The sequence below is a fragment of the Hylobates moloch genome, unplaced genomic scaffold, assembly GCF_009828535.3.
Source record: "Hylobates moloch isolate HMO894 unplaced genomic scaffold, HMol_V3 SCAFFOLD_7, whole genome shotgun sequence".
Lineage (NCBI taxonomy): Eukaryota > Metazoa > Chordata > Mammalia > Primates > Hylobatidae > Hylobates > Hylobates moloch.
Genome location: NW_026652282.1, coordinates 120,893,567 through 120,902,661, shown reverse-complemented (window position 1 = coordinate 120,902,661; position 9,095 = coordinate 120,893,567). Strand labels below are relative to the sequence as shown.

The 9,095-nt window shown below is 42.0% G+C and overlaps 1 pseudogene; it reads left to right on the top strand.

The window, feature by feature from the left end:
- The first annotated feature begins 4,415 nt into the window (after positions 1-4,415).
- LOC116811204 (polycomb protein EED-like) overlaps positions 4,416-9,095 on the top strand; it is a 23,973-nt pseudogene continuing 19,293 nt past the window's right edge.

Genomic DNA, 9,095 nt, shown 5'->3' with positions numbered 1-9,095 from the left:
AGGGAATTAATACATAATATTCAATATTGATTGCTAACACTTACTGAAACATTACAGTGTGTCAACCACTGTTTTGAGTATCCCATGGGTACTGGTTTACCAGGTGTTAATATATGTAGCATGAAAAGAAGGTGTAGATTCTATAATTTTGAGAAACATGGAATTATGTAACAATAATAGGGTTGCTTTACTGCAGGACTTGCCAGAGCCTTTAGTCATATGCCTAGGTGCACTGTGGCTCTCTAAGAAGGATATATAGTGTGCAGAGTGACTCCCAAACTTATTTTCCATTGAATTGTTTCTGTCATTTTGTTTTATTTTCCCCAAATCCAGCCATACCTACAAAAATCTCATGGAATATACATTCCTATTTAACTCCCAAACAACTCATTGAGGTAGGAAAAATTGTTACTCTTACTTTACAGATGGGAAAACTGAGGCTTAGAAACATTAAATGACTTGCCCAAATTCACACAGTAAGAGGCAGAGCCATAATTGTGGCATAGCAGACTGGCCCCAAACTAGCTCCTGACCACTATGCCTACTGCTGCTCTGATCATAGTAATAGCTACATTTTTTACAGCATTTACTATGTGGCAGGTGCCATGTCGAGAACTATACATACATGATCTCATTCACCCTCTTAACAACACTGGGAGATGTGTGTGTGTTACTATAATCCCACTGAATATTAAGTCACTGATGCTAGAGAGGTTAAGTAGCCTGGTCACATTGCCTGACTGATAGTAGAATCAAGATTTGAACCCAGTTATGTCTGTCTCCAAAGCCCATGCTCTTAACCACTATGTGCTGCTATCTAAATTCTTCATGTACTTAGATACTTTGATGACCCCTAGCAACTAGTATTTCTTGTGTTGATGGATCAAATTGTACTTTAGTTTTTGTAAGTAGTTCTGGCAGTAGAGGCAGGTAATTCCACATAGGCAGCTAGGAAGTGCTCACAGGAAAGCCAAACTGGATTCTTGGCATCTGTCATGCTGTGTGAGTGCCCCACAGGAGCTACTTATCACCTCTGTCAGGGAGGAGTTCGCCACCTGTGTCTTAGTCAGCTCAGGTTGCTACAGTAAAGTGCCATAGACTGCATGGCTAATAAACAACAGAAACTTATTTCTCACAGTTACAGAGGCTGGAAGTCTGAGATCATGGTGCCAGCATGGTTGGGTTTGTGTGAGGGCCCTCTTCTGGGTTACAGATTGCTAACTTCTTGCTGTGTCCTCACATGGTGAAAAAGAGGACAAGAGAGCTCTCTGGGGTTTCTCTTATAAGGGCACTCATCCCATTCACAGGGGCTCCACCCTTATTACCTAATCACCTCCCAAAGGCTCCATTTCCAAATACCTTCACATAGAGGATCAGGATTTCAACAAATGAACTTCGGGGAGACACATTCAATTTATGTATTGGAAATTTTTTTAAAACTCCATATTTTCCTGATTCCTCAACATCCCCACAAACCAGCTGTGAGCACCCCACCCAGGTGACCATATACACCTGTGTGATAAGGCTGGGCCCAGCCACCAGTTCCCCTTCTCACCCTACCCCAACTGGGACCTAGAGACATTCAGATGCACCAGTAAAATCCCCTCATGCCTTTTGCTTACTCTGACTCTCAATAAATGCACTTCACCACAGGTCCCTGCTTTCTCAGCTCCCCACCTTCTTGGTTGAGCCTATTCCCTGGGAGCTCCTCCCATATGGCCCTGTGTGGTGCGCCATGCCTTCTGTCTCTAGGGCCTGTGAGTATAATAAATCCTTTCATTTCATGTCCTTTCCCAGTATAATTTCCATGGCTGTGTTTGGAGTGATCCTTAAAGACCCCACAAGGTGGACTTACTCCCCTTTACAACACAGTCCATAACCAGCTGCTCTGCCCCAGAGACCCAGCTGTCAAATAGAGGCCTTGCCCTGGAATGAGGACAGTTTGTGGGCCTTCATTGGAACATCCAGCTTTGACATAGGCCCCCAAGCAATCCCTACTCTTAGGAGGTGCTCTCATTAGCAGGGGGGCAACCGTGTCCAACCCGTGGACTGATGTGTACACATCCAAAGCAAGCTGACACTTGCTACATCTGATGGCTAGCAGATCCTGCTCCATACCAGCTGGGCTGATTTTGAAGCAGTGAAGGAGCACAAGCAACTAAGAGGCCCTTACCATGTTGTCGACAGCCAGTGGTAGACTCTGCTCTAACACTGGCAAAGCTAGCCTCATGCCATGTGGGTATACAAGCTAAGACCCACTGGAAAACATTCGGGCTTGATGATGACAGTGCAACCCCCAATCTCAGCTCTATAGCCTCACCTCCCTTTTGTTAAATATTGTGAGTAAAGGTGTTCTGACTGCCTACAGAGCTGCTGGGGCTGGTGCCTGCCTAGAGCCCCCAATAGTAGTAGTTTCTGGGAGTCAGGAATCTCATAGACTTGGCTTTGCTCCAATAAACACATTTATCAACCCATACCAATCCCCTACTGCTGATCTGGTTTGTAAGTCTGTTAATTAGCATGAGCAGGCACTATGCTAGGCACAGGGGTAAAGTGGGAAACAAGCCAGAATACAATTCCTGCTTTGAGGGGGGCATGTTTAGGGCATGAGATGGACATTAAATGAATACTACACAATTTATCAGATTACATGATGAATTCCCCAAGGAGGTTATAGGGCAAGGCCTTATGGGTCTTTTGAATACCGATTTTCTGTGCTACCTATAGGTGCTTGGTCTTGCCTGGCTCTAAGTCCCAAGGCTGTAGCTTTGCCTACACCCATCAGTGTTGCTGTGGGCACTCCAGGAAGCTTCCTGGGCTGGTTTACTAATGCCCAGGGTACCAAGAAAGTGTACTACCAGCAGGTTATTTGACACAGGAGCTGACCCCAAAGACCAGTAACCTGAGGCCAGGAACTAGTACTAATTATCAAGCATGAAACTAGACACCATGACTTTACAAGAACCATCTAAGTCCTACTGCAGTAATGGTGGGTGATAGTACCAAGTTCCCCTTATCCTACAGCCCTCGGATTCATGAACTTTCGGAGGTCAAAAATCAGCACTCTCTCCTTTTCCTTCTACATGATATCCTTCTCAGTGTCCTTTGCTGACTCCTCCTCTGCTTAGCCTCTTAATGTTGGGGAGCCCCAGAGTTCAATCTGTTTCCATCTTCTTTTTACTATATACACATTCTCCCTGGGTGATCTTATGAAGTCCATGACTATAATAACAACATGCTGATGACCTCCAAATTTATGTTTTTAGCCCAGATTCACATCTCCAACTGCCTAACTGGCATCTCCATGTAGATATTTCTAAAGGCTTTTCAAACTTAGCAAGTCCAAAATTGGATGTTGATTTTTTCCCCCCTAACACTTCCTTTTCCAGCCTTCCTTGGCTCCATGATTGGCACCACCATTCACCAAGTCATTCAAGCCACAAACGTATGATTCATCCTAGGCTTCTTCTTTTCCTCAGTCCCCACATCCATTTTATTAGAAGTCCCTTGAATCCATCTCTAAATATATCCTAAGTCCAGCCTCCTTTCTCCATCTCTACCGTCATCACCCTAGTCCCAGTCACTATCACCGCTTTCCTTTACACTTACAGTAGAGGCCTTCCCTCTTCTGCTTTTGCTTTCTTCCAACCAGTCTCCACAACCGCAGCCAGTGATCTACCTTCAGTGACTATCTATCATGTCGTTCCTCTTCCTAAACCCATCCAGTTTTATCTAAAATGGGATTCAAAGTGTTTACCACAGTTTGGGAAACTCTTTACGATCTGCTTTTAACCCTCCCTTCCACCTCATCTGGTGCCACTACTTCTCTTCATTCACCATAATCTTGGCCTTTTTCTGTTCCTTGAACATACCAAGCTCTTTTCGGCTTTGAGGCCTTTGCACATACTGTTTCCTCTGTCTGCAAGGCTCTTGGCCCCACACTTCAAGTGCCATCCTGTCCTGCCTTAGAGAGGCCTGAAGTAGGTATGCCCCTATTATTCTCTATCTCAGCCTCTTACTTGTTTTCTTCATAGACCTCATTAGAACTTGCAATTATCTGCTGCTTCCTTTTTTATCTGTTTACTTGATTTTGAGGTAGGGGGATTCTGTCCACCCCACTAGAATGTAAATTCCCTGGGGGCCACCACCACTGCCAGTTGTACTTGGAAGTTAAAATATAGGTTAACTAGGAAAAATAAGTCATTTCCATCAGAATTATTACATTTATCAAATAATTACCAGGGTTTCTTTAAACAAAAAGCTCTTCTTCAGCATCTAAAGTTGTCTGATTTACAAATGCCTGATTCATTCCTAACTTTCCTGGCATTCTCCTATCTCAAAACAAATAACATATGTTTTTCCACTTTATTTTATTTGGTGTGAAAATGAGAAAGAAATTTTGTGAGTGTATCAAGATGGGAAGGATAACCCTTTTTTATCCTTTTAATGACCTTCAAAGAAGGCAGTGTGGTATAACAGAAAGAACACTCTCTGGCTTGCAGATGAATGGAAGAAATGGCCATCAATCTCAGCTCTGCACCAATGACCTGTGTGACCTCGCTGAAGGTACTTGACTTCTCTGAGCCCCATTTTATACATGAGAGTATTAATACCTTAAGACAGTTATTTTAAAGATGAAGTAAGATTAAGGTCTTATAAAGGTAACTGGCACGTGGTAGGTGCTCAGTGAAAGTTCATTCTTTTCCCTTTAGGGTTAGTCACTGGGAAAAGCATTGCTTCTTCATTACTCTATTTTTATTATGTTTTTAGTTTTGTTTTTTTTTTAATAGTTTTTGGGGAACAGGTGGTTTTTGGTTACATGGATAAGTTCTTTAGTGGTGATTTCTGAGATTTTGGTGCGCCAGTCACCCAAGCAGTGTACACTGCACCAAACGTGTAGTCTTTTATTTCTCACCTTCTTTCCCCCTTCTCCCCGAGTCCCCAAAGTCCATTATAACATTCTTACGCCTTTTTGTCCTCATAGCTTAGCTCCCACTTATAAGTGAGAACATACGATATATGGTCTTCCATTCTTGAGTTACTTCACTTAGCATAATGGTCTCCAACTTCATCCAGGCTGCTGCAAATGCCATTATTTCTTTCATTTTTATGGTTGCATTACTCTATGTTTAAACGGTATGTCCTAGGCTGCCTACTTGATTTTTGCTTTGGGGTAATTTATGGCTCTTTCCAAAAATCAAATTCACCCCACAAAGATATAGATTTGTCACCATTGAAGAGATTCTTAAGAATACAGTGCACGCTCTGAAGGTAGTCCCCAAAAAGGGGTCTCAAAAATACTTTCAACAGTGTCAGTATCACTGTGATAACTGGCCAGACCCCCTATGAGCTGTATAGGTTCACATACATTTCTTGAAATTAAAACAGCAGCATCCAGGCTTGTTACTTTCCAGGCATATCTTCTGATATGAGACCATCATTTCAAAGTGAATCTAACCCATCTCATGCACTTAAAGATCCTCTTTCGATATGACTGCCTTTGTGGGAAGTATTTCAGGAGCAAAGACCCTGCACTGGCTAGCTCTTGGCAGACCCTATGGCCTGTTAATAGGACTAGTTCCTACACTGAGACCATCTTGAACTCAGGAGTGGCCTTGAGGCTAAAAGACAAAAGCAGAGTTTAGAGAAGTTAATGAATGAATTCATGCTGGCAAATGTTTCTCTTGGGCCAGAACTCCCATTGATTCCTTTCACATTCCCTGTCCCTGTTTCTCAGAGGCCTCCAGTTACATATGACAAATGGCTGATCATCCAAGCGAAGTGACCTGCCATTCAATAAACTATATCTCAACCAGTGTAGAAGGCAGCTCATTTTTCTCCTTAGGGTTCTATTCTCCCTTCATCTGTATGAATATCCCAAATGGGGTTCATTGAGGCCATTACCTGTGCTGAGGGAAGAAAAGCTCCTCTAGTCTGCCTGCAGAATCTTTCTTTCCTGTAGAAAGATCTTGGAAAGGCTCTAAAAGTTTTATTACTTCAAGTTAGGCTTGGCCAAATTACTCACAAGTGCTGAATCCTCCTAGGGGTGTCAGCCTGAGGGAAGGAGACCTATTCAGATTGGGGACTGCATTGAGGCTGCCAACAAAGACCAATTAGTCTTGATTGTGCAGGTTGCCTTTGGAGGGTGAATGCCCTCAGACCACCAACTCATGCCACCAAAGTGCTCATCCCACCCAGGAGTCAGCTACTTTCTCTCAGTTCCCACTCGGGCTTCACATGACCTCTGGGTCAAACGCCTCTCTCTTGCCCTTGCTTTGGTTCCTGCTAGGTTGTGGATAGCGTGCTTGCTCCCAACTGCATTCTTTTCCCACTCTGTCTGAAAGCTGGTCAGGTTTGCATGATTGTTGCGAGAGACTAAGCAATGTAACTCTCCTTGTGAAAATCCATGTGACTTTATTTTGACATATTTTACTTCTTGGTGGCCCAGACTGTAAGCTTTATTTGGAGGAATTCAGATCTAATCTTTAGATTATAGCCATTTACAAGGCTCTACATTTCTGTAACTGGAAATGTATTTAAGCAATGTGATGATGACTTTCTCCCAAAGACCATTTATTGAGCACCTACAAAGTACAATTCAATGCATGGGGTTGGCCATTTAAGACAAAACCTCTTCCTCTCCAAGAGCTCACTGACAATAAGGGGTTAAAGCCAAGTACACAAATGATCATGTAACAATAGCTTAGTTTCATTAAGCATTTATTATGTGCCAGCACTATGTTAAGTGTTACACATATTTTATTTAACCCTCACAAGTCTAGTCTTATCTACAATTCTAAAGTACAAAGTTTTTAAAAACCCAAAGTTGATTCATATGATTTTTTCCAGAACCAATTTGGTAGTAAAAGCTGACCTGAACTGACATGAGATTCTTTGTCATTTTAACCTACTTTGTGTGATTATTCAGTTGTTTCACTGTAGAAGTACTAAGGTGTTTGCTTTCAAGGCAGTATCCCTTCTGAGAGGTGTTTTGTAGCATACAAAATGTGCACTATACCGTTTAAAATCCCCAAATCTTTGAGTTCTAAAACTCTCATGTCCTCATGATTTGAGAATGAGGAAATAAAACTATTATTGTGTTCATTTTATAAATAATGAGACTGAGGCTCAGAGAAGTGACGCAACTTTCTCGTAATCACACCACGAGAGATTAGAAGCACCAAGACTGAAACCCAATTTTGTCTGACTCCAGAGCCCATACTATAAACCACTGTGAAATACCAACCTCTCATCAGAAAACAGTGTAGCAACTATCATAGAAGAGGTTCAGGCTGAGGCTCCAGGGGATCTGATGAAGAAAAGGGGACCTCTCATTGGGGGGTTAGTCAAAGCTCCAAGAAGGAAATGTGCATGTGGAACTGTAGCTTGAAGGAAAGAGAGGACTATGAAAAGGGGAAAGTAATCTACCCAAGGCACATTTGGGTAAATAGCAGGCAGCCTTGACTAGAGAGGGGAGAAGCCGGAAATCAGACTGAGAAGGTAGGTAGGGGCAGAGTAGGAAAAGCCAGGGTGACTAGAGTAAGGAGTTTGCAATGAGAACCAGTTATGTTCCCATGGGATCCCAAAGCATATATTGGACATCATGTCATCTTGCCTCCATCCTGCCTTGGAGGAGGAAAGTGCAGAATGAATATCCCCATACTTTGGCTGGCATTATTTTATTTATTTTTATTAAGCAAATTAACAGGATACATTGAAAAAGCAGCCAAGAAATTGAGGAGTCAAGAAGAGCAACAGTCGTAAACATCTAGAATAGAAGTATCTGTGCCGGGCTTTGTTGCTTCTTTGCAAGCAGAGAGTTAAAATTTAACCAAGGCACTCATGCCTCACTGCAGCTGGCAGGGATTCAGTGGGAACCTGCCGGCACCCACATGATAACTCACAATCCCCCTCCTGCGCTTAAACAACTCTTTCCTCCTCCTCTTATTTGGAATCCCAGTAAAGGTCATAGGGGAATACATCCATTATCACGAATTTAAACCTAAAATCTAAGTATGTTCTCTTTTGTCATGAATAATCAAAGTTCTAAATTGATATTTTAGAAATCAGGTGCAGTTCATGAGTAGTGAATTGAGTGTGTCTAATTACATTTTATAGTCATTTAACAGCTGTTAATAATGCAATTTTGTGTTATGCCCAATTTGCACTGAATTACTTTAATAGCACACATTGTATTTATTTTCCTTTTGGTGAAACAGTAATCAAACACTAGGGAATCAAGTTGGACATGGAAATAAACGATTTATTATTTTTACAAGTTTGAAGAACAGGGATTTTTAAAAAGAAAAGAGTAAATCCTATTATAAAACTAAGAGTAGTTGAACACACCCAAATGCATTTGTTTTCTCAGGCATTCCTTTTCATAAAAATAATAATACTAATAATTTAATAAGCACAATACATTTGTTTCCTATCCAAGTCTGTATTGTTTGATGTGTACCAAGTGTTTGCAAATATACATTTGACTGACAAGCTAATGAGATTTCCCCTCCCACCCCCAAATATCCTTCCGAAATGAAAAGGCCAGATTTCTAAGTTTTTGGTGTATGAGTGAAAGAGATACAGCATTCATGTAAATCGACTCCACAAAGGAAACTTTCCAAGGTGAGGCTAGAGCAGAAAAGCAGTGTAAAGACAGGAGGGAATACAGCTTTAATAGAAGAAAAAGGCAAACAAGGTAAGCAGGTATTTCTCCCACAAATTAGAAGAAACTTCTAGTGAGATCTTAATTAGGGTAAAAAGAAGGGTCAATCCTGGACCCCCTGCCCCCAAAATGGCGGGATAATTGGAATGGTACATTATGAAAGGCCTACTCTACATTTCCCATTCACTTTAAGCACTTGAAGACCCAGGCATCTAATACTGTGCCCATATGGAAGTGTTTTCTGCAGCCCACATGGATCAATGCCCTTTGTATTTGAAGCAAGCTACAAGAGTAGAACAGAAAGGAATTCTCTCTAGCTGTGGGATACTGGCTGCCATCACTCCATCCAGGACTTGACTTAGCATTTTCTGCCTTTGCCCACTTGCTTCCTAGGGCCTATGTGGGAAGAACTACAAATGGATGGCCTTCC